Source organism: Macaca thibetana, chromosome 14, assembly GCF_024542745.1.
Source record: "Macaca thibetana thibetana isolate TM-01 chromosome 14, ASM2454274v1, whole genome shotgun sequence".
NCBI lineage: Eukaryota > Metazoa > Chordata > Mammalia > Primates > Cercopithecidae > Macaca > Macaca thibetana.
The window spans coordinates 62,405,933-62,431,406 of NC_065591.1; the positions used below are offsets into that span (position 1 = coordinate 62,405,933).

General features: G+C 40.6%; 2 protein-coding genes and 2 pseudogenes across 2 annotated transcripts in view; 2 read left to right on the top strand and 2 right to left on the bottom strand.

Annotated features, from left to right (window-relative positions):
- MMP26 (matrix metallopeptidase 26) overlaps positions 1-25,474 on the bottom strand; it is a 355,123-nt gene that overhangs the window by 317,665 nt on the left and 11,984 nt on the right. The gene's annotated exons all lie outside the window — the stretch shown is intronic.
- RHOG (ras homolog family member G) overlaps positions 1-25,474 on the top strand; it is a 1,041,648-nt gene that overhangs the window by 260,848 nt on the left and 755,326 nt on the right. The gene's annotated exons all lie outside the window — the stretch shown is intronic.
- On the top strand, positions 11,339-19,255 carry LOC126936488 (keratin, type II cytoskeletal 8-like; annotated as a pseudogene).
- Positions 22,161-23,111, bottom strand: LOC126935149 (olfactory receptor 51F2-like; annotated as a pseudogene).

Consider the following 25,474-nt stretch of genomic DNA (forward strand, 5'->3'; position numbering starts at 1 on the left):
GGAATTATAGGCATGCGCCACCACGCCTGGCTAATTTTGTATTTTTAGTAGAGACGGGGTTTCTCCATGTTGGTCAGGCTGGTCTCAAACTCCTGACCTCAGGTGATCCACCCGCCTTGGCCTCCCAAGGTGCTGGGATTACAGGCGTGAGCCACAGCACCCGGCCACCCCTGGGTTTTAAAAAAACAAGATGTGCTATTCTCTGTTGTGAATCGGGAAACAAGAATCATGAAGAGGAAATTCAACTCAGCAGGGAAAAAAATATTAAAACTGGGAAGTAGAAAGGAGACGTTAAAATCCTAAAAATAATCTCCAATTTGATTTATCTGACTACAGTTAGTAGAAATCATAACAAAACTGATGAATGGTTTTATCATTTCTCATTCTAGGACATTTATTGCAACAGAATTATTCTTCCATAGTAATCATGTCGTCTTTTCTTTTTTTTTTTTTTTTGGAGACGGAGTCTCGCTCTGTCGCCTGTCGCCCGTCGCCCAGGCTGGAGTGCAGTGGCCGGATCTCAGCTCACTGCAAGCTCCGCCTCCCGGATTTACGCGATTCTCCTGCCTCAGCCTCCTGAGTAGCTGGGACTACAGGCGCCCGCCACCTCGCCCGGCTAGTTTTTTGTATTTTTTTTTTTTTTTAGTAGAGACGGGTTTCACCGTGTTAGCCAGGATGGTCTCGATCTCCTGACCTTGTGATCCACCCCAGTCTCGGCCTCCCAAAATGCTGGGATTACAGGCTTGAGCCACCGCGCCCAGCTCATATCGTCTTTTCTTAACATCACTTCCTCTTCTCTGATCTTTTTCCTGACTGGAGTTCCAGGACTAGAAGTTGCTCATGCCTGGATCTCTATCCCCTTCTGCTGTCCCTACATAACTGCTCTCTCTCAGAATGGCATCATTCTATTCGTCATCATCACTGAGTCCAATCTCCACAAACCAATGTACTATTTCCTCTCTATGCTCTCAACCACTGACCTGGGCTTGTGTGTTTCGACACTAGTCGCTATGCTGGGCATATTCTGGTTCAATCAAGTAGAAAGAATAAAAGAAAGTTTAGATTAGAAATTAATGAAATAGAAAATAGAAAAAACAACAATCAACAAAACAAAGTTAATTATTTGATACAAGTGAATTAGTAATTTTAAAACTTCTCAAGAAGAAAAACACAGACCTAGATGATTCACTGGCAAATTTCACTAAACACTTAAAGAAAAATTAATATCAATTCTTCATAAGCTATTTCAAAAATGGAAGAGTAAATACATCCCAACTCATTTTATGAAGTCATTTTATCACGATGTTAAAACTATGCAAAGACATCATAGAAAAAGAAAATCGTTAAGATTTGTTGTGAATATAGATGAAAAGATCATCAATTAAATATAGCAAACTAAATCCAGCAACTTATAAAAAGGATTATATACCATGACCAAGTGAAATTTATTCCAAGAATGCAAGGTTGATTTAACATTAGAAAAAAACCTATAGAACAATGAATAGGATAAAGAACAAAAACTACATGATCATCTCAAAGATGTAGAAGAAGCATCTGACAAGATTCAACTATCATTTTTTATAACAACACTCAACAATGTAGAACAAAAAGGAACTTTGTAAACTGATAATAGGCATTTATGAAAAACCCACAGGTAAAATGATCCTTAATGGGGAAAGTCTGAATAGTCCCCTCTAATATAATGAAAAAGGCAAGGATGTCCACTCTCATCTATTTTATTCAACACTGCCCTGGAGGTTCGAGCCACAACAGCTAGACAAGGCAAGGAAATAACATCCAGGGAAAGGAGAAGGTAAAACTATTTCTATTTGCTTTGACATCATCTTTTGATTAATGATGATCATCATGATCTAAGAATTTTAAAATTCTTAGAATTTTCTACTAAATTTTTTAATCTACTAAATATTAAAACTAATAAATGGGTTCAGAAAAGTTGCAGAATATAAGATCAATAAAAAATTGTATTTCCATACACTAAAAATGAACAATCTAAAACTAAAATTAAGAGAAAAATTCCATTTACAATAGCATCAAAAAGAATAGTTAGAAATATATTTAATTAAAGAGGCATAAGACTTGCACACTGAAACCAAAATATTGCTGAAATAAATTAAAGATGGAACAACATGTTGTAAATGTAAATGGAACAACATGTCACATTCATAGATTTGAAGACTTAATCTTGCTAAGACGGCTGTAATTCCCAAGTTGGTTTACAAATGTAATCACCATCAAAATTCAATCTTGCTTCCTTGCATAAATTGTCAAGCTGGTCCTAAAATACATACAGAATTTTAAGGGTTCCAGAAGAGCCAAAATAATCTTGAAAAAGAAGAGCGAAGTTGGGTGCTTCACGCTTACTAATATCAAAATTTATTACACAGCTACCATTATTCAGCCAGTACATAGTACTGGCATAGGACAGACATATCCATCAATGAACTGGAATTGAGAGTCAGGAAATGTACACTCACATGTCCTGTCAACTAATTTTTAACCAGGGTGTCAAGACAGCTCAATGAAGAAAGAATGGTGTTTTCGACAAATGGCGTTGCCACCCAAATTTCCACCAACTAAAAAGTGAATATACAAAATGTGATGGAGCCATGCAATGGAATATTCATTCAGCTATGAAAAGGACGGCAGTACTGATACTTACCACACAATGTATAAACCTTGAAAACACTGCACTAAATGAAAAAAGCCCATCACAAATGCCCAATAGTGTATGATTCAATTTATATAAAATCTTCAGAATAGGCAAATCTATAGAGACAGAAAGTAGATTAGTGATTGCTCAGGGCTGAGAGGGATGGAGAGCAATGAGGTACAACTGCTTCTGGATAGGGTGCTTCTCTTGGAGTTCATGAAAATTTCCTATAGTTTCTTGGAACAACAAGTAACATTAAGTACAGCCACATAACTTCATGAATATACTAAACACCATTAATTTTTACCTTTTAAATGAATGAATTGTGTGTATGTGAATTGTATCACAATAAAACTATTATATTAAAAAAGAATTAAAGATTATGTAAGAAAGTTGATCTTTAATTCCTAGCCTATAAAAATAAGAAGAAAAAGATTAAATTCACAGTTTCCCTGGAATATAAGTAAGCTTATAATTAGTGATCCATAAAGATAGAGAATTCATAAAAAGATACAACAAAAGATGAAATAACATTGACAGACAAACTGCAGCCCAAAATATGTACAGGAGAATATCAAAGGAGAAGTGGAAGCAATTCAGTGGGATGGTTCAGTCTCTGAAGTGTGGATTGGTAAACTCCATTGTAATGACCAGTCATTTTACTGTCCCACTAACCCTACCCTGGCCTATTTGTGCCATCCTTTAGGACATGAAGAGATATTTGCCTCAAGGTGGGAAGAATGAATGTGGGTAGTTTCTCCAAGGTAGGTCTACACTTCAACTCACTGGCAACATCCAGGAGGAACAGAGAGCCCTTATACCCAGATGAGGAGCTAATAGTCTACCATCCTTCCCAATGACAGACTATCTTATCCTTTCCCCACAATACAGAAGGAAAGCCATCCATAGTGAATAGAAACAATATCCACAAAAACATGAACAGAAAATATTAAAAACAGTGAAGAATCCCTAAATACATCATTTCTGGTGGGCTACAAATTGACAGGAAATAGCCACATGTATGAACCCACACATGTGCACACACACATGCACAAAAACTCTTTAACACTAGATTAAGTAATAGAACATTAAATTCAGAATATTATAGAAAATGTCCCCATACCAGAGGTATATATGTAGCATATCTTATAGTGTCTTTTCTTATTCTCCAGAAACATCAGTGTGGAAGGAGAGGGCAAGGGACAGCAAAGCCACTGACAACTGTCTTTACATGTCAGGGTACTGACAGATCAGTGCCCGATTTCCTAACTAGCCATAGTCCTTAGGCCAGTGGATACTTACAGCTTTCATCTTCCTACTGAAAGAGCTTATACAAATGAGCTACACATTTAATGGGAAAAGAAAGAAATGTTTGTGGACCCTCTTGGCATTCAAGAAAAATTCAGTGTCAGCTAGGCCACATCTAATTGTGTGTGTGTTGTGAGTGGTGGGGAAGCAGACTCTGTCTGTGTACATCTCTAAAACCCCAAGTGGCCTACTGTGAATGGTGCATCTGGCCAGGTGCAGTGGCTCATGCCTGTAATCTCAGCACTTTGGGAGGCCAAGGTGGGCAGATCACCTGAGGTCAGGAATTCGAGACCAGCCTAGCCAACATTGCGACTCTACTAAACATACAAAATTTAGTAGAGATCAACCCCATCTCTACTAAACACACAAAATTAGCCAGGACTGGTGGTGCACGCCTGTAATCCCAGCTACTAGGAATGCTGAGGCAGGAGAATCACTTGCACCTGGGAGGTGGAGGTTGCAGTAAGCCAAGATCATGCCATTGCACTTTAGCCTGGGCAAAGAGAGCAAAACTCCGTTTAAAAAAAAAAAAAAAAAAAAAAAAAAGAATGGTGCATCTTTGTTGTGGTTGGAAATGCAAGATGCAATATTTTTCATTTGTTGTGGAAGAGATGCCCCAGCATACCTCAGACTACCAGACCACTAAAAGTTTTACTGATGTGGCAGGGCGCAGCATCTTTGTAGGGTCTACCAGCTATCCTTGGGAGTTCCTGTTGTCTCACATGATTAGCACGGTTTTATCATCTCATCAATATGGTGGACCAGTGTGATTCTCTAAGGGATGTCTTACTGCTCCAGGTCTCTCAGACTGCATTGTGATAGAGATCCAGAGAGACAACATAGTCTTGAGTGCATACTATCGTACATTATGACTAAATTCAAACTGTTCCTATTCCTCAGTTTGTCTCGTGGATGGAAAAATATCAATAGCCACATAGCATGCATTGGAAGCTGTGTTAATATGATCTAGCAAAGCAGCAGCAAATAAGGCTCCTGTTTGGTTAAGTTTGCAGTAGTCATCTGTCATTCTCAATGCTTGCTTTCTCTCTCTCTCTCTCCTCTCTCTCTCTCTCTCTCTCTCTCTCTCTCTCTCTCCCCTCTCTCTCTCTCCCAGAAACCTAAGTGTTAAAATAAAAGGAGATCTGATGAGAAATTCTATCTCTGCACCCTGGCTCTCTAATGGTGCTATTAATGTCTGTCATCCTCTTCCAATACTGATTCCAAAGCTTAAGGAGAAATCAGGTTGCAGCTATCCCACGAGGGAAGTGAAGACTGTATCTGGAACTCAGAGGTTTCACTGGGGCACCTCGTATGTCTCATATCTGACAGTAAAGGCAAATGAAATACTAAAGAAACCCAATAGGGAAAGATCAATGAGAACACAGTCCTTTTGGAATAAAAATTTGGGTAAACCACCAGTCAAAGTGAAAGCTAAGGAAAAGGTGATGTGTATTAGTTTAGTGGGCTTAAAGAAAATGATAAATATAAGCCATTGTCTCATGACTAGCTACAAAAATGAGGACTGTATTATCTATGCATTTTTAACGCAAATATATTACCCAGTTATTTTCCCTTCCCTCACTACTTTGTATGAGGAGTGCGGATATTACTTAACTTTACGATGCATCACGTAGGTCATTAGACCACAAAAATCCATGCCTGATCAGATTGGGAGAATTGTTTACCAGTTGGGCTTCCTGGATTTGCAATGAACTCAATGAGAGGCTTTCTCATTTCCACTTTTGACAGAGAAAAGGAAAGTTATGTTTATATATGTGTATATATATACACACACACACACGCACACACATATATATATGCTGATGCCTATTAGGTTAAATCATGAAGTCATTAAATATATTTGATGAATAGCAAAAAGAGTGGACTGTGTTTATCTTGAACATATTTGCCCTCAAATCCGTTTATTTCCCTTACTCTACCCTGCTCAATACCTCCAAGGAGCTGACCCTTGCAGGCTAGCTATCTCAGCCTTCCATGTTAGCCGTATTCTAGTTGGGTTTGGCCCATGGGAGAAACTAGTTAAGTCTGAAGGTGAGGCAAGGAGTTAGGGAGTTTCTTACTGCCCCTCTCTGTTTGGGGCAGCTTCTCTAGCAGTGTTGCATTTTCTCCACATGTCCACCTTCTATCAGGGTGCCATAGCTCCTGAGCTCCAATCACACCAAGGAAATTCCAGCCACGAGGCTGTAGTAGCTTGCTGCAATCAGGTTACCTCACCATCATCTGCCCAGCTGTCAGGTTTCAATAACATCCTTTGAAAATATTTGTAGTGGCTTCTAATTTTCTGCTTAAACTCTGACTTTTACGTTGTATTGCCCAACAATTTAACTTCCAGAGAATTTAACTTACATATGAACTAGGAAGATGCTTATCGTACAATTTTTAAAGCTTTGGATAAAAATATTTAATATTTAATGAAAAATATTTAGTTTTTTTAGTCATGGCAAAAAAATGGGAACAATTTAAATGGCTGTGACTAGGGAGATGATTTTTTATGCAAAGCATGTAGTATGTTTTTAACATAAAATGCTACACACAAGTTTTTTAAACCATATATAATTATATAAATATTATATACATCAACATATATGATCTCAAAATAGATTTAGTTAATAAAGCAAAATGCACATTGAATATTGAATATGTAAATAGAATGCATTTACTTGATTTTAAAATTTCTAAACAATTCCATGTGCTCTGTGTGTGTGTATGTGTATGTGCATGTGTATATATTCAAGAAAAATTTAAAGACTTTAAAAGGAATGTTGCTCACCACTTTGAGATAGTGTTTACCTCTAGCAAGCACCTCCTAAGAAAAAAAGGGGAAGACTATTAAGAGGGGACAAAAGGCAATATTTTGCCTTGATCATATTTATCAGAAACAAAATTGTGAGATAGAGATTTGTACGCAGAAAACTTATTAAAGTGTCCTTTCTGAAATAGCATCCATAATAGAAGTAAGGGAGGCCCGATTGGGCAAAAGGGGATCTGAACTGTGTCACACTTATAACAGAGGCCACAAGTCCCATGGGCACTCTAGAGCTGAAATGGCCCTTCAGAGTTGTCTAGGCAAGGGGGACAAGGCCTCTGTACTCTGTATTGACCAGTATTGACCAGTCACTGGATAAGACCCTTAATAAACTTGGGTGTGGCAACTCCACTGGTCCAAGGGCAATTTCTAGAGAAGGACTCAGCTGTAAGCAGTCAGTACCCAATACTCTGGAAAGCTATGGAAATCATGCCTTCATTCTGAAGAGAGGATTAACATGTGTAAGTTTTAATTTATTCTTGGATTATAATATGTTTAACAAGGAACGATTTCCCTATGTTAAATTACCCAGGTCCTTTCCAACTGTTAATGTCATGTGAAAATCCAATTGTGACTAGCATCTTTATTAATAATTTTTTCATATCTTATTTTTCCTTGAATATATCATTTTAATTACAATTACTGAATTTTAAAAGATAATAATTTTTTCCGAATACATACCTCGTTTTTAAACTTTTACTTTTCAGGAGAACTGTACCAGTTTATACTCCCAACAGCTGATCATGAGTGTATTCTGCTCACCTACGCTCAGCAGTATTGTGACATTTTTACTTCAATATTTTCTAATTTAATAGTTGGATAATGACAGCCCATTATTTTGTTCTATGACTTCTTAATTACTACTAACCCTGAATAGACAGGTTTTTTGTTTGTTTGTTTGTTGTTTTTTGTTTTGAGACAGAGTCTTGCTCTGTTGCCCAGGATGGAGTGCAGTGGCATAATCTTGGCTCACTGCAATCTCCACCTCCAGGGTTCAAGCAATTCTCTTGCCTCAGCCTCCAAGAAGCTGGGATTGCAGGCATCCGCCATCATGCCTGACTGATTTTTGTATTTTTATTAGAGACGGATTTTCACCATGTTGACCAGGCTGGTCTTGAACTACTGACCTCACCTCGGCCTTCCAAAGTGCTGGGATTACAGGCGTGAGCCACCATGCCCAGCCAAGTATTTTTTTTATTAGGATTGTCATGTACCTTGTACTAAACCAAACATTTTAAAAAATACAGATTTTTTTTCAAATATGGCCATAAAAATTTCTTTTTAAATAATAAAATCTTTATATTTGCTATTTATAAATGTTTGATGACTGTAAGCAAACATTTTAGCAAATGCTATTAAACAGACCATGTGATGCCTAGTGAGCAATATCTCCTTCTAAATGATCTGATTGAAAGTAAGAAGTGATACTGATTGTCTTTTATAATGTAACTAAAGTTGATGAACAAACAGTATGCATGGGAGGTTATCTTTAAAGCAAATGGAGTTTTTGTTTTGGTTTTTATTTTCTTATTTGTTTTTTATCCCTCACTCCCTTTATAGCTACTCAGTGGAAAACATTTTTTCTTACCCCTGTATAAAAATGTTGACAAGCAATAAAAGTTTTTTGCTCATCATAAAAAATAGAAAGTCTTACTTGATTTTTATGGATTTTTGTTTTTGGTTTGGTTTTGTTTTAGAGACAGGGTCTCTGTCTTCACCCAGGATGGAGTGCAATGGCGCGATCATAGTTCACTGCAACCTCAAATTCCTGGCCTCAAGCAATCCTGAACCTCCTGCCTCAGCCTCCTGAGTAGCTAGGGCTATAGGTGTAGGCCCTACTGTGCCTGGCTAATTTTTTAACTTTTTTGTAGAGATAGGATCTCAGTATTCTGCTTAGGCTGGTCTCAAACTCCTGGCCTGAAGCGATCCTCCCACCTCAGTCTCCCAAAGTGCTGGGATTACAAGCGTGAAGCACCACCCTGGGCCAAAAAGTCCTACTTAAAGTTATAAAACACACTTTCCATTTAGAAATAAATTAATCGACACTTGCATCTTCATTCAAAAATAATACTCCTCTCTGCTATCTGAGCTAAAGCTGGCTATAGGTAGTCCTCAGGACATCTAGAGAGAGGTTTCATTGGCTTCTCTTCTCTTTCACACACTCATATATTTCTAGCTATTATTTTAACACTGTCAAGGTCAAAGCTAAAAGAAAATAAAACCAATGGTAAATTTTTTTTTTTCTTTTTAACAAAGTTGCGCTCTTGTCTCCCAGGCTGGAGTGCGGTCGCGTGATCTCGGCTCATTTCAACCTCTGCCTCCTGGATTCAAGTGATTCTCGTGCCTCAGCCTTCAATTAGCTGGTACTACAGGCACGTGCCACCACACCTGGCTAATTTTGAAATATTTTTAGTAGACCCTGAGTTTCACCATGTTGTCCAGGCTGGACCTCAAGTGATCCACTCGCCTCAGTCTCCCAAAGTGCTGGGATTACAGGCGTGAGACACCATGCCTGACCTAGTAAAATTCTTATTTATTCAATGTTGTCATAAGATGTTTTCATATTTGCTAGGCTTAGTGGTTTGGGGGACTTTCTCTTGGACTTCTTATATGAGTTCATCCAAGTCTCCCAACAAACACTACTGGTTTCTCACCAGAGGTTGCTTTGATCTGGTGAATGTGCTCTGTTTCTTTCCGCAGCCCAGAGGTTACCCCCAGTTCTCTTCTGTTGAGGCTTTACTGTGCCTCCAGACAGCCCTACTGGACATCATCTAAGAGGACCTTTTTACAGGCTCTCTCAAATGCACACAGTGTACTTCTGGTCCACAGGACACACTCAGGCAGTCTTGCACAAGCAGATTTGTGAGAGTAGTATGGACCCTATATATGAAACAGCAATTCTTTCTACTCTACCACCACAGAAAGTCTCCCTTTTTCTGATTTTCAGCTGTCTCAGAGGGAGTCAGTGCACTCACTACCTCAGATCTCTCTGAAGGGAGTCATTATATCTCTGCCCAACCACCTGATGAGACAGTGAATAAGATCTTAACACAGTTTTCTCTAAAGTGGTCCTCTTCACAAGTCTTATGATGAGAACCCCCATTTAACAGCACCTCCTGTGTCATAAGATACTATGTCCATACTACCTCTATATCACAATTTTCTGACATCAGAGAAAGAAAAAGAAAAGAAGTTCTCAGCAAACAAGGCTCTGACAACAAAAGCTGGCAGTTCTTGCAAAGACACCATTTGCCTCTTGCTTAAGATACTAAGCTAGCCCACCATTAGGGTGTGTAAAAAGACATTTGCAATTTTAAGATGCCAAGAATTCTGTTATATACATGTTTCTCTATTTCCTCTTTGGGCATGCAGATTAGCAGGAAACAAAACAGTCTTAAATTTCACTTTTTAGGCTGTTATCTTTGTGTCTATATATTAGTCAGTTCTCGCACTGCTATAAATACCTGAGACTGGGTAATTTATAAAGAAAAGAGGTTTAATTATGTCACGGCTCTGCAGGTTCTACAGGAAGCATGGTGCTGGAGAGGCCTCAGGAAACTTACAATCATGGCAGAAGCCAAAAGGGAGCAATAATTCACATGACTGAAGAAGGAGCAAGGGGGAGGTACCACATACTTCTGAACAACCAGATCTCATGAGAAATCACCATGCAAAAACAGCACCAAGAGGGATGGTGTTAAGCCATGAAAAACTGTCCCTGTGATCCAATCACCTTCCACCAGGCCCCCCTCCAACAATAGGGATTACAATTCAACATGAGATTTAGGCAGGAACACAGATCCAAACTACATCAGTCTATAACAATTTCTTTAATTCTTCAGTGAATTGCATATTCTCTTTGTCACCTAACCTGTCTTCCTTGATAGTCTGACAGCTCACTTTGGAATTTAGTAGTTGTGATTTTTCTGCCTCAGCCATAACTAGGGAGGAAAAATTCAATTTTAACATTGTATTATAGCAATCAATGAAGTTGTTCTATTGGATTCATTTATACAGAAAGTTTCTCCTACCACCTCATATCCCTTTCTGGGATTTTTGTGTAGGAATCATGGAGAACTTATCTTTAGATTTTATATTCTCCAAAATATTGGGGTATAATTTTTGCTTCCAAACCATTAGAACGGCAAATTTCTAATCCTTGCATTTCACAAGGTAAACAGTAAATCGGTTCCTTTAACCTTATGTTTTTAATGTAAACTAAAGTCAAAAGAACAATACTACTGCAGAACTGAAGCCTCTCTCCTCTTAGTCCGAAACTTTAGCTGTCTATGCTATTTAGGCCAGAGGAAACGTACAATGCTGTGTGTTCAGATCCCTACAAGTCATCTAACCAGGAGGCCACAAGTCCACCCCACCTTCCATTTCTGGTTTCAGGTCCTGAAGAGTATAGAGAAAATCCTGCTTTTCCTGGGGTTTTAAATGCTGGCAAAAGCAAGGCTTATGGTAATAAGACCCAGATCAAAGGCCTATCCTCCTGGTTCAGCCTGCCTGCCTCCACTCCTGCCTCCACTATGTCCATCAGGGTGACCCAGAAGTCCTACGAGGTGTCCACCTCTGGCCCCCGAGGCCTTCAGCAGCCACTTCTACATGAGTGGGCCCGTTGCCTGCATCAGCTCCTCGAGCTTCTCCCCAGTGGTACCAGCAACTTCTGGGGTAGCCTGAGCAGAGGCTATGGTGGGACCAGTGGCATGGGAGGCATCACAACTGACACGGTCAACCAGAGCCTGCTGAGCCTCCTTAACCTGGAGGTAGACCCCAACATCCAGGCTGTGCCCACCCAGGAGTAGGAGCAGATCAAGACCCTCAACAGTCAATTTGCCTCCTTCATCGACAAGGTACAGTTCCTGAAGCAGCAGAACAAGATGCTGGAGACCAAGTGGAGCCTCCTGCTGGAGACTCACCTGGAAGGGCTGACTGACGAGATCGGCTTCCTCAGGCAGCTGTATGAAAAGGAGATCCGGGAAGATGGCCAAATAGGAACAGCTCCAGTCTCCAACTCCCAGCGCGAGCAACACAGAAGACCGGTGATTTCTGCGTTTTCAACTGAGGTACTGGGTTCATCTCACTGGGGAGTGCCGGACGATCGGTGCTGGTCAGCTGCTGCAGCCCGACCAGCGAGAGCTGAAGCAGGGCGAGGCATTGCCTCACCTGGGAAGCGCAAGGGGGAAGGGAATCCCTTTTCCTAGCCAGGGGAACTGAGACACACAACACCTGGAAAATCGGGTAACTCCCACCCCAATACTGCGCTTTAAGCAAACAGGCACACCAGGAGATCATATCCCACACCTGGCCGGGAGGGTCCCACACCCAGGGAGCCTCCCTCATTGCTAGCACAGCAGTCTGTGATCTCGCGGCAAGGCAGCAGCGAGGCTGGGGGAGGGGCGCCCGCCATTGCTGAGGCATAAGTAGGTAAACAAAGCTGCTGGGAAGCTCGACTGGGTGGAGCTCACAGCAGCTCAAGGAAACCTGCGTATCTCTGTAGACTCCACCTCTGGGGACAGGGCACAGTAAACAATAACAAACGCAACAGAAACCTCTGCAGACACAAGCGACTCTGTCTGACAGCTTTGAAGAGAGCAGTGGATCTCCTAACAGGGAGGTTGAGATCTGAAAAGGGACAGACTGCCTGCTTAAGTGGGTCCCTGACCCCTGAGTAGCCTAACTGGGAGACATCCCCCACTAGGGGGAGTCTGACACCCCACACCTCACAGGGTGGAGTACACCCCTGAGTGGGAGCTTCCAAAGCAAGAATCAGACAGGTACACTCACTGTTCAGAAATATTCTATCTTCTGCAGCCTCTGCTGCTGATACCCAGGCAAACAGAGTCTGGAGTGGACCTCAAGCAATCTCCAACAGACCTACAGCTGAGGGTCCTGACTGTTAGAAGGAAAACTATCAAACAGGAAGGACACCTACACCAAAACCCCATCAGTACATCACCATCATCAAAGACCAGAGGCAGATAAAACCACAAAGATGGGGAAAAAGCAGGGCAGAAAAGCTGGAAATTCAAAAAATAAGAGCACATCTCCCCCGGCAAACGAACACAGCTCATCGCCAGCAACGGATCAAAGCTGGACGGAGAATGACTTTGACGAGATGAGAGAAGAAGGCTTCAGTCCATCAAATTTCTCAGAGCTAAAGGAGGAATTACGTACCCAGCGCAAAGAAACTAAAAATCTTGAAAAAAAAAGTGGAAGAATTGATGGCTAGAGTAATTAATGCAGAGAAGGTCCTAAATGAAATGAAAGAGATGAAAACCATGACACGAGAAATACGTGGCAAATGCACAAGCTTCAGTAACCGACTCGATCAACTGGAAGAAAGAGTATCAGCGATTGAGGATCAAATGAATGAAATGAAGCGAGAAGAGAAACCAAAAGAAAAAAGAAGAAAAAGAAATGAACAAAGCCTGCAAGAAGTATGGGATTATGTAAAAAGACCAAATCTACATCTGATTGGGGTGCCTGAAAGTGAGGGGGAAAATGGAACCAAGTTGGAAAACACTCTTCAGGATATCATCCAGGAGAACTTCCCCAACCTAGTAGGGCAGGCCAACATTCAAATCCAGGAAATACAGAGAACGCCACAAAGATACTCCTCGAGAAGAGCAACTCCAAGACACATAATTGCCAGATTCACCAAAGTTGAAATGAAGGAAAAAATCTTAAGGGCAGCCAGAGAGAAAGGTTGGGTTACCCACAAAGGGAAGCCCATCAGACTAACAGCAGATCTCTTGGCAGAAACTCTACAAGCCAGAAGAGAGTGGGGGCCAATATTCAACATTCTTAAAGATAAGAATTTTAAACCCAGAATTTCATATCCAGCCAAACTAAGTTTCATAAGTGAAGGAGAAATAAAATCCTTTACAGATAAGCAAATGCTTAGAGATTTTGTCACCACTAGGCCTGCCTTACAAGAGACCCTGAAGGAAGCACTCAACATGGAAAGGAACAACCGGTACCAGCCATTGCAAAAACATGCCAAAATGTAAAGTCCATCGAGGCTAGGAAGAAACTGCATCAACTAACGAGCAAAATAACCAGTTAATATCATAATGGCAGGATCAAGTTCACACATAACAATCTTAACCTTAAATGTAAATGGACTAAATGCTCCAATTAAAAGACACAGACTGGCCAACTGGATAAAGAGTCAAGACCCATCAGTCTGCTGTATTCAGGAGACCCATCTCACACGCAGAGACATACATAGGCTCAAAATAAAGGGATGGAGGAAGATTTACCAAGCAAATGGAGAACAAAAAAAAGCGGGGGTTGCAATACTAGTCTCTGATAAAACAGACTTTAAACCATCAAAGATCAAAAGAGACAAAGAAGGCCATTACATAATGGTAAAGGGATCAATTCAACAGGAAGAGCTAACTATCCTAAATATATATGCACCCAATACAGGAGCACCCAGATTCATAAAGCAAGTCCTTAGAGACTTACAAAGAGACTTAGACTCCCATACAATAATAATGGGAGACTTCAACACTCCACTGTCAACATTAGACAGATCAACGAGACAGAAAGTTAACAAGGATATCCAGGAATTGAACTCATCTCTGCAGCAAGCAGACCTAATAGACATCTATAGAACTCTCCACCCCAAATCAACAGAATATACATTCTTCTCAGCACCACATCGTACTTACTCCAAAATCGACCACGTAATTGGAAGTAAAGCACTCCTCAGCAAATGTACAAGAACAGAAATTATAACAAACTGTCTCTCAGACCACAGTGCAATCAAACTAGAACTCAGGACTAAGAAACTCAATCAAAACCGCTCAACTACATGGAAACTGAACAACCTGCTCCTGAATGACTACTGGGTACATAACGAAATGAAGGCAGAAATAAAGATGTTCTTTGAAACCAATGAGAACAAAGATACAACATACCAGAATCTCTGGGACACATTTAAAGCAGTGTGTAGAGGGAAATTTATAGCACTACATGCCCACAAGAGAAAGCAGGAAAGATCTAAAATTGACAATCTAACATCGCAATTAAAAGAACTAGAGAAGCAAGAGCAAACACATTCGAAAGCTAGCAGAAGGCAAGAAATAACTAAGATCAGAGCAGAACTGAAGGAGATAGAGACACAAAAAACCCTCCAAAAAATCAATGAATCCAGGAGTTGGTTTTTTGAAAAGATCAACAAAATTGACAGACCAGTAGCAGGACTAATAAAGAAGAAAAGAGAGAAGAATCAAATCGACGCAATAAAAAATGATAAAGGGGATATCACCACCGACCCCACAGAAATACAAACTACCATCAGAGAATACTATAAACACCTCTACGCAAATAAACTGGAAAATCTAGAAGAGGGGCCGGGCGCGGTGGCTCAAGCCTGTAATCCCAGCACTTTGGGAGGCCGAGACGGGCGGATCACGAGGTCAGGAAATCGAGACCATCCTGGCTAACACGGTGAAACCCCATCTCTACCAAAAAATACAAAAAAAAAAACTAGCCGGGCGAGGTGGCGGCGCCTGTAGTCCCAGCTACTCAGGAGGCTGAGGCAGGAGAATGCCGTGAACCCGGGAGGCGGAGCTTGCAGTGAGCCGGATCTCGGCCACTGCACTCCAGCCCGGGTGGCAGAGCGACACTCCGTCTCAAAAAAAAAAAAAAAAAAAAAAAAAATCTAGAAGAAATGGATAATTTCCTGGACACTTACACTCTTCCAAGACTAAACCAGGAAGAAGTTGAATCCCTGAATAGACCAATAGCAGGCTCTGAAATTGAGGCAATAATTAATAGCCTGCCAACCAAAAAAAGTCCAGGACCAGATGGATTCACAGCTGAATTCTACCAGAGGTACAAGGAGGAGTTGGTACCATTCCTTCAGAAACTATTCCAATCAATAGAAAAAGAGGGAATCCTCCCTAACTCATTTTATGAGGCCAACATCATCCTGATACCAAAGCCTGGCAGAGACACAACAAAAAAAGAGAATTTTAGACCAATATCCCTGATGAACATCGATGCAAAAATCCTCAATAAAATACTGGCAAACTGGATTCAGCAACACATCAAAAAGCTTATCCACCATGATCAAGTGGGCTTCATCCCTGGGATGCAAGGCTGGTTCAACATTCGCAAATCAATAAACATAATCCAGCATATAAACAGAACCAAAGACAAGAACCACATGATTATCTCAATAGATGCAGAAAAGGCTTTTGACAAAATTCAACAGCCCTTCATGCTAAAAACGCTCAATAAATTCGGTATTGATGGAACGTACCTCAAAATAATAAGAGCTATTTATGACAAACCCACAGCCAATATCATACTGAATGGGCAAAAACTGGAAAAATTCCCTTTGAAAACTGGCACAAGACAGGGATGCCCTCTCTCACCACTCCTATTCAACATAGTGTTGGAAGTTCTGGCTAGGGCAATCAGGCAAGAGAAAGAAATCAAGGGTATTCAGTTAGGAAAAGAAGAAGTCAAATTGTCCCTGTTTGCAGATGACATGATTGTATATTTAGAAAACCCCATTGTCTCAGCCCAAAATCTCCTTAAGCTGATAAGCAACTTCAGCAAAGTCTCAGGATACAAAATTAATGTGCAAAAATCACAAGCATTCTTATACACCAGTAACAGACAAACAGAGAGCCAAATCATGAATGAACTTCCATTCACAATTGCTTCAAAGAGAATAAAATACCTAGGAATCCAACTTACAAGGGATGTAAAGGACCTCTCCAAGGAGAACTACAAACCACTGCTCAGTGAAATCAAAGAGGACACAAACAAATGGAAGAACATACCATGCTCATGGATAGGAAGAATCAATATCGTGAAAATGGCCATACTGCCCAAGGTAATTTATAGATTCAATGCCATCCCCATCAAGCTACCAATGAGTTTCTTCACAGAATTGGAAAAAACTGCTTTAAAGTTCATATGGAACGAAAAAAGAGCCTGCATCTCCAAGACAATCCTAAGTCAAAAGAACAAAGCTGGAGGCATCACGCTACCTGACTTCAAACTATACTACAAGGCTACAGTAACCAAAACAGCATGGTACTGGTACCAAAACAGAGATATAGACCAATGGAACAGAACAGAGTCCTCAGAAATAACACCACACATCTACAGCCATCTGATCTTTGACAAAGCTGAGAGAAACAAGAAATGGGGAAAGGATTCCCTATTTAATAAATGGTGCTGGGAAAATTGGCTAGCCATAAGTAGAAAGCTGAAACTGGATCCTTTCCTTACTCCTTATACGAAAATTAATTCAAGATGGATTAGAGACTTAAATGTTAGACCTAATACCATAAAAATCCTAGAGGAAAACCTAGGTAGTACCATTCAGGACATAGGCATGGGCAAAGACTTCATGTCTAAAACACCAAAAGCAACAGCAGCAAAAGCCAAAATTGACAAATGGGATCTCATTAAACTAAAGAGCTTCTGCACAGCAAAAGAAACTACCATCAGAGTGAACAGGCAACCTACAGAATGGGAGAAAATTTTTGCAATCTACTCATCTGACAAAGGGCTGATATCCAGAACCTACAAAGAACTCAAACAAATTTACAAGAAAAAAACAAACAACCCCATCCAAAAGTGGGCAAAGGATATGAACAGACATTTCTCAAAAGAAGACATTCATACAGCCAACAGGCACATGAAAAAATGCTCATCATCACTGGCCATCAGAGAAATGCAAATCAAAACCACAATGAGATACCATCTCACACCAGTTAGAATGGCCATCATTAAAAAGTCAGGAAACAACAGGTGCTGGAGAGGATGTGGAGAAATAGGAACACTTTTACACTCTTGGTGGGATTGTAAACTAGTTCAACCATTATGGAAAACAGTATGGCGATTCCTCAAGGATCTAGAACTAGATGTACCATATGACCCAGCCATCCCATTACTGGGTATATACCCAAAGGATTATAAATTATGCTGCTATAAAGACACATGCACACGTATGTTTATTGCAGCACTATTCACAATAGCAAAGACTTGGAATCAACCCAAATGTCCATCAGTGACAGATTGGATTAAGAAAATGTGGCACATATACACCATGGAATACTATGCAGCCATCAAAAAGGATGAGTTTGTGTCCTTTGTAGGGACATGGATGCAGCTGGAAACCATCATTCTTAGCAAACTATCACAAGAACAGAAAACCAAACACCACATGTTCTCACTCATAGGTGGGAACTGAACAATGAGATCACTTGGACTCAGGAAGGGGAACATCACACACTGGGGCCTATCATGGGGAGGGGGGAAGGGGGAGGGATTGCACTGGGAGTTATACCTGATGTAAATGACGAGTTGATGGGTGCAGCACACCAACATGGCACAAGTATACATATGTAACAAACCTGCACGTTATGCTCATGTACCCTACAACTTAAAGTATAATAATAATAAATAAATTTAAAAAAAAAAAAAAGAAAAGAAAAGGAGATCCGGGAGCTGCAGTCCCAGATCTCAGACACCTCTGTGGTGCTCTCCATGGACAATAGCTGCTCCCTGGACATGGACAGCATCATCGCTGAGGCCAAGGCACAGTACAAGGAGATCGCCAACCACAGCCGGGCTGAGGCTGAGAGCATGCACCAGATCAAGTATAAGGAGCTGCAAACACTGGCTAGGAAGCACCGGAAGACCTGCAGCGCACAAAGACTGAGATCTCCAAGATGAACCGGAACATCAGCCTACTCCAGGCTGAAATTGACGGCCTCAAAGGCCAGAGGGCTTCCCTGGAGGCCGCCATCGCAGATGCGGAGCAGAGTGGGGAGCTGGCCATTAAGGATGCCAACGCCGAGGTGTCGGAGCTGGAGGCCGCCCAGCAGCGGGCCAAGCAGAACATGGCTTGACAGTTGCGTGGGTACCAGGAGCTGATGAACGTCAAACTGGCCCTGGATATCGAGATCGCCACCTACAGGAAGCTGCTGGAAGGCGAGGAGAGCCGGCTGGAGTCTGGGATGCAGAACATGAGTATCCATAGTAAGACCACGAGCCCCTGTGCAGGTGGTCTGAGCTCAGCCTATGGGGGCCTCACAAGCCCTGGCCTCAGCTACGACCTGGCCTCCAGCTTTGGCTCTGCCTCAGGCTCCAGCTCCTTCAGCCACAGCAGCTCCACCAGAGCCCTGGTCGTGAAGAAGATCGAGACCCGCGAAGGGAAGCTGGTGTCCGAGTCCTCTGACGTCCTGCCGAAGCGAACAGCTGTGGCAGCCCCTCCCAGCCTGCCCCTCCTGCGGCTGCCCGAGAGCCCGGGAGAGAGGCCGCTGTGCAGGGTAGCACAGGGAACAGGAGCACCCCTGAGGCTCAGCCCTAGCCCTCAGCCCACAGCAGGGAGTTTAATGCCTAAGGACCCCCCTTGTCCATGCCTCCAGCTACAAAACAATTCAATTGCTTTTTTTTTCCTGTCCTAAATAAAACCTCAGCTAGCTCTGACAAAAAAAAAAAAAAAGTAATTACTTAATGCCTTAGGTGGTGAAAAAACAATTAGCGTCTATTAAATGCATTTCAAACTAAAAAGTACTTAAGGTTAAGTAAAAGTAGACCTATTAAGATCAAGGAGTCATTCCTTTGCTCTTTAAAGAGATACGTATCAGTCACAAAATCAGCAGGAAATAAAATTCATTCAGAATAATTTAAAGTGAGAGATGTCAGTGAAAAAACTAATTATAGAATAATGGACATGGCTTAGGAAACAAACAAAGTGTGTTAGTCCATTCTCACACTGCTATAAATAAATACCTGAGACTGGGTAACTTATAAAGAAAAGAGGTTTAACTGGCTACAGTTTTGCAGACTATGCAAGAAGCATAGCAATTTCTGCTTCTGGGGAGGCCTCAGGAAGCTTTCAGTCATGGCAGAAGGCAAAGTGAGAACAAGGCACTTCACATGGTTGAAGCAAGAGGAAGATGTAACCCATTGGGGATTACATTTCAACACGAGGTTTGGTTGGGGACAGAGATCCAAACCGTATCACAAGAGATGCTGAGATGCCTGGAGACTGGTGATAGTGAGAAACCATTACAATTCCAGGGGCCAAAGCGGGAGGACGAAACATTGTCAAAGCAGAATGTCTCCTCCAACTCTACATTCTCATTCTGGTGCCTTTCATTTTGTGAACCCAACCCCAAGTCAGCTCACAAGAGAACCTGATGATGCAGTCCATTTTGGTCTGAAGCATGAAGAAGAGCACAAAATAATGGACAATAGAACTGGAGATTAAGAGGACAGTGAAAATAATGAGCACAAGTTTCCAGTCAAAATATATCAGCTAAAAATAGATATGCTATATTCTCTGTCTTTGGAAAAAAATCCATTCTTGAACAGACATGAGAGCAATTGGAAAGATAAGACAAAGAGTTCCTGAACAGCCAGTAAGCTCCAAAACAGATGTTGACACAGGCACAATCTGAAACTCTATTGCTGGCCATTGCACAGGAGACCTGAAGTAGCAGAGGAGAGAGGGGCATGTCCTAGGAGAAGTAGATATTTGGTAGAAAGGAGAGAAAACATCCCCAAGAAATACCCCAAAATTGTCAACTAGCATCCTTTCGGAAGATTGTATGTAATGGTACTTGGTGAACTGCTAAAGCATTTGGCTGGTTGTAGTTGTTAGTTACTGATGTTATTAACAGCAGTCCTCTATCATGACCATATTGAGCTTCTGTTACAAGCACCTTACTCCATTGTGGTGGCTGTTGGCTTTCTCAACTCCAAATCCACCACTCTATAGACTCTGCTTTTGATAAGAAGGCTGCAACTCATCAATCAGAATCATCGTTTGGTTCCCTGCTATGTTCCATTAATTGGGGGAGGCTAGGACACTGGAAGCTGCTGTAGGGACAAATATCTCTATCATGTTTGCTTATTATACCTATCAGTGCTATCACAGCAATAGTTCTTTGCCCAGATGCATTGGTTCCAGTTTCTAGTTTATTTTTTTCCCACACTTCCAGCAATATTCTAATCATGTCCCTCAAAAGAAATAGAACCAACTATCAGTGGGCTGTGTTCAGGGACCTGAGTCCCAACTTCACAAGAGGTCTTTCTCTGGTGTTCCTGAGGTATGAGCTGTAGCGGGGAAGTCCTGTTTCCTGCAAAGTTGGCTCTTGGCCTCATGTTCTCCATCCTTTGAGCTCCTAAGGTACCAGAACCAAAAGAGCAGCACCCTCTCATTATAGGTCAGAATATAAGCTCTTGGGGAAACTCTCCATCAAAATTATAGTTTTTAATAAGCCCAGACTCCTCTCTTTGTTCCCAAAGCCATACGAGTAGAGGAAACTTCCTGTAGTTATTATCCCTGAATTATTCCCGTGTTCCCTTTTTTTCCCTTTCAGTCCTCTAATATCTGTTTATCCAGTTCTTTGTACTAAATGCTTCCTGTGTTAGTCACTGGTGTGACTTCTATTTTTCAGTCTAGACCCTTAATAGCATATCCATTTCAACTTTCCTTGAGGATAAGGTCCAAGCATAGCATTATAAATCCCACCAGATTAAAATATTTCTGTATTTGCTTCTTGTTAATCTTGAAGCCTTAAAGAAAATTAATTTATTTGAAGATGGTATTTCCCAAAAGCAGGAACATGCCTGTTTAGCAATAAGCATGACATTACGACTTCTGAAGAAACTATACAGATTGGAGCTGAATTAAGCATAGTTGTATTTCACAGAATGCTTATACTCGACATCTTCCCTGAAGAGCTGGGAGAAAGTATGAATATTTGACCAAATACAGTTAGGTTACTGACAATGCAATAAAATATTTATTTATTATACTAGCTGTTAAATGTGGAGGTCAATGAGGCCAGAGGCAAAGGAAAGTAAAAATATTTGGAACAATTAAGTAACCATGGACACAGCAAGTTGTCTATGGTAAATTTCATTTATAAGATTCAGTAATTTGAAATTGTTAACGCACTTTTTATTCCCATTTGAGAGCAGGGTGATGTTATTTATCTCTTTAAAGGAGAAGTTTAAATAATAAGTAGACACTTTCTCTTTTTCCATTTTTTTAAAACAAAATAATACCACATTTGCAAACTAAGGTGGGCCATTGGTTAACAAAGCCTTTGAAAATGATTCATCTCAAATATAGAAATGTTCTTATTATCATCATGACTATCAAAGGAAAAGAATGGTATCCTTGAGAATCTTCAGCTCATATTAAGCTCTCTGAGTTTTCACAGTCTTCTTACTTCAAACTAAGTTGTATTTTGGGAAACTTTAAATACAAGCATGAGTCTAAACATATTAACCTCTTTAAATGGCATTTTACTCATCTATAAAGTGACAAAGAATAGAAAAAATTGAAACGTTCATCTAGTTCTTTGCCATGCTAGAATGGAGAACTTTTAGCACAGTCTGGCATATCTGTTTGGTCTTCACACGATAGATGATGGGGTTCATTACAGGAGAGATTAGTAGGTAGGCACTGGCAATCAAAGTATGCACGTAGGGTGGGGTCTGCTTCCCAAACCTGTGAACAAAGGACAGACTGATCAATGGAATGTAAAATACAGCAACAGCCCCAATATGGGAGATACATGTGCTGAAGGCTTTCTTCCTTTCTTCCGGGGAAGCAATGCTAAGAACAGTCTTAATGATCAAAATATAAGAAAGGACAATAAAGACAGAATCCACCCCAGCAGTGGTAATCAGGGCAGTCATCCCAACTGCACTGTTGATTCTGGTGTCTGTGCATGAGAGCTTCATCACATCAGGGTGAAAGCAATAGGAGTGGTGGAGCACGTGGCTGCGTTAGTAGGACAGTCTGTTAAGAAGCAACACCATAGGGATCAGTGTTATTGTTAACCTGGTGATAATTGCTACTCCAATCTGTGCTATTTTAAGATCAGTTAAGACAGAAGTATATCTAAGAGGATTAGTAATGGCCACAAAATGATCAAAAGCCATGGCCAACAGCACTGAGGATTCCATGACAGTGAAGAGTTGAATAAAGAACATCTGGGACAAGCAGGTATTAAAGCTGATTTCCCTCACATTGAACCAGAATATACCCAGCATAGTGACCAGAGTGGATATGGACAGGCCGAGGTCAGTGGTGGACAGCATGAGGAGGAAATAGTACATGGGTTCGTGGAGGCTGGGCTGAGTGATGATGGCAAAGAGGATCAGGTTGTTTCCTGAGAGGGCAGTTACATAGAGGAAGCAGAAGGAAATGGAGATCCAGGTGTGGAAGGCTTCCAGCCCAGGAACACCAGTGAGCAGGAAAATGATGGAAGTGGAAGTGATATTCTGCAAAGTTGACATATTGAATTCAAACGGCAGAATCTTCAGCTGTGTCTGGAAATGATAAACTGTATTTATTTATTATGCATTTAATCGGAAATTATTTCACCAAGTAAACATTTATAAAAGATGATGTCTACATTATATAGAAAACTCATAAAGATTGATTAATGACAACAACAAATGAAGTCCACATCAAACAAAGGAGCAGAAAACAGGAAATGAATGGTTCCCTGAGGATACAGAATTTGCACAAAAACAAAGAGAGCAGCATTCCTTCTTATTTAAGTTCACATGTCTGATGAGTGACTTCAAGTGGTAAGTAGTCAGCAAATATTTGTTGAAGTGTGTTCAAAGAGTTGTGTGATATTTTAGACAAATAGTAAGCAATATATGCAGTGAGTCTGATACATAACTGAATTACACTAGCTTTTAGAGGCCCATCCAAAAAATCCTCTCTTTATCTCCTGCTATTTTCTTTCAATCAGAATCAGATCCAATACATCCAACAAATAGCCAACATTTGTTGATCCCCTGCTATCTGCAGTTGATAATACCCTGGATAAGCATACAGTCTATTTGAGATATCAAAACTTAAACTGTACCTAAGAAATTTTCATACCACATAACAAGTGTGAGTTAGAAATAAAAACATATACTTATGTATAAACCATAATTAGAGTATATGGGGCCTCCAATATGAAAGTATTATGGATAGTTTGATGTTATGAATTTTTATCCTGCATCCCAAGTCGACGTTTCTTACAGCTGCGTGTTATAAATTTTAACTGGGTTAAATTACTCTGACATTTACCAGCTGGGTTACCACATGATGAGTTACTAAACTGTATGTGCCTTATTTTCTCCATCTCTAAAGTAACTATGGTGTGCATATCCACAGGACAGTTGTAAAGATTAAATTAATGTATGTGAAAATCTGAGCAGAGCATCTCACTATGGTAAAAACTTACCAAATGTTAGTTATTATCATTAAAGAGAAAAATTAAAGTTAAAAATGTATACACACATTGTTTTCCAACATCTATCCCCAATCTCCACCCTCCCTTATCTACTTTTCTCTTTATCTGGTAGCTGAGAACAAAAAGAAAAAATGGAAATATTCTAAGTCTAATTTAGGTAATATCCACTGGTTAATTCCTCTACAACTATGTTTTTCTCATCCTTTCTTCATCTTTCCAGGTTAAAAAGAAGTGCACTCACTGCTTTCCAGACAACCCCCATTACCTAGTCTCAATCTATCTTGGATGTTAGTTTAGTTTAACATCAAACATTACTGAGTGCAAGCTGCAATCCAGACTGTCGACATACAGAGCCAAGTGAAGTATTGCACCTGCCCTGAGGATCATTAGGAAATAATAGGATAGTTCAGAAAACAAATGTGTAAACAAATGATAAGACTGTATTTAAAATACAGAGGTATATATATTAGAGAGTTGGAGGGGATGGAGTCAAACAGCTTCTCTGAGTAAGTAAAGAATTGTTGAGCAGAGGCTGATAAGTCAAAATCATCATGAAAGAAAATTCTAAGCATATTCAAAGGCGATGGAGTTTCAGATATTTTAGAAATGCCACTAAAGTGTGAAATACAGTGTACCAAAAGGTAGTGTGTAAGAAGTAAGAGAAGGCCAGGTATGGTGGCTCATGCCTGTAATCCCAGCACTTTGGGAGGCCAAGGCAGGTGGATCACCTGAGGTCAAGAGTTCGAGAGCAGCCTGGCCAACATGGTGAAATCCCATCTCTACTAAAAATACAAAACATTGGCCAGGCGTGGTGGCACATACCTGCAACCCCAGCTACTCAGGAGGCTGAGGCAGGAGAATCGCTTGAACCTGGGAGGCGGAGATTGCAGTGAGCTGAGATCGCGCCATTACACTCCAGCCTGGGCAACAAGAACGAGAGCTCAAGTATGGAATTATCATCTTCACTTCAAAAGGGTAAGAGATTTGTGCTATTCATACAATCTATATGAACATGCAGATGAACAACATTCTTCGTTCTTCTTAGCCTGCATCCCTGCTATGTGTATCTCTTTTTCTACACCAACAACTCATAAAATGATTTGCCTATCCTCATTTCTGTACCTCATGGTTCATACCTATATTTGAAATCTGGTTCTGTTTTTGACCAAAGCATACTTTGTTGCATTAGTTGTCTATAACTGCATAAGAAATTAGTAAAAATTCAGCGGCTTTAAACAAAACACATATATTACCTCACAGTTCTGTAAGTCAGATGTCTGAGCACAGCAAAATTAGATGCACTACTCAGGATCTCACAAGATTGAAATTAAAGTTCCAGCCAGTACCATGTTCTTAATTGGAGAGGAGGGTCCTTAAAATCCTCACTCAGATTGCTGTAGGAAT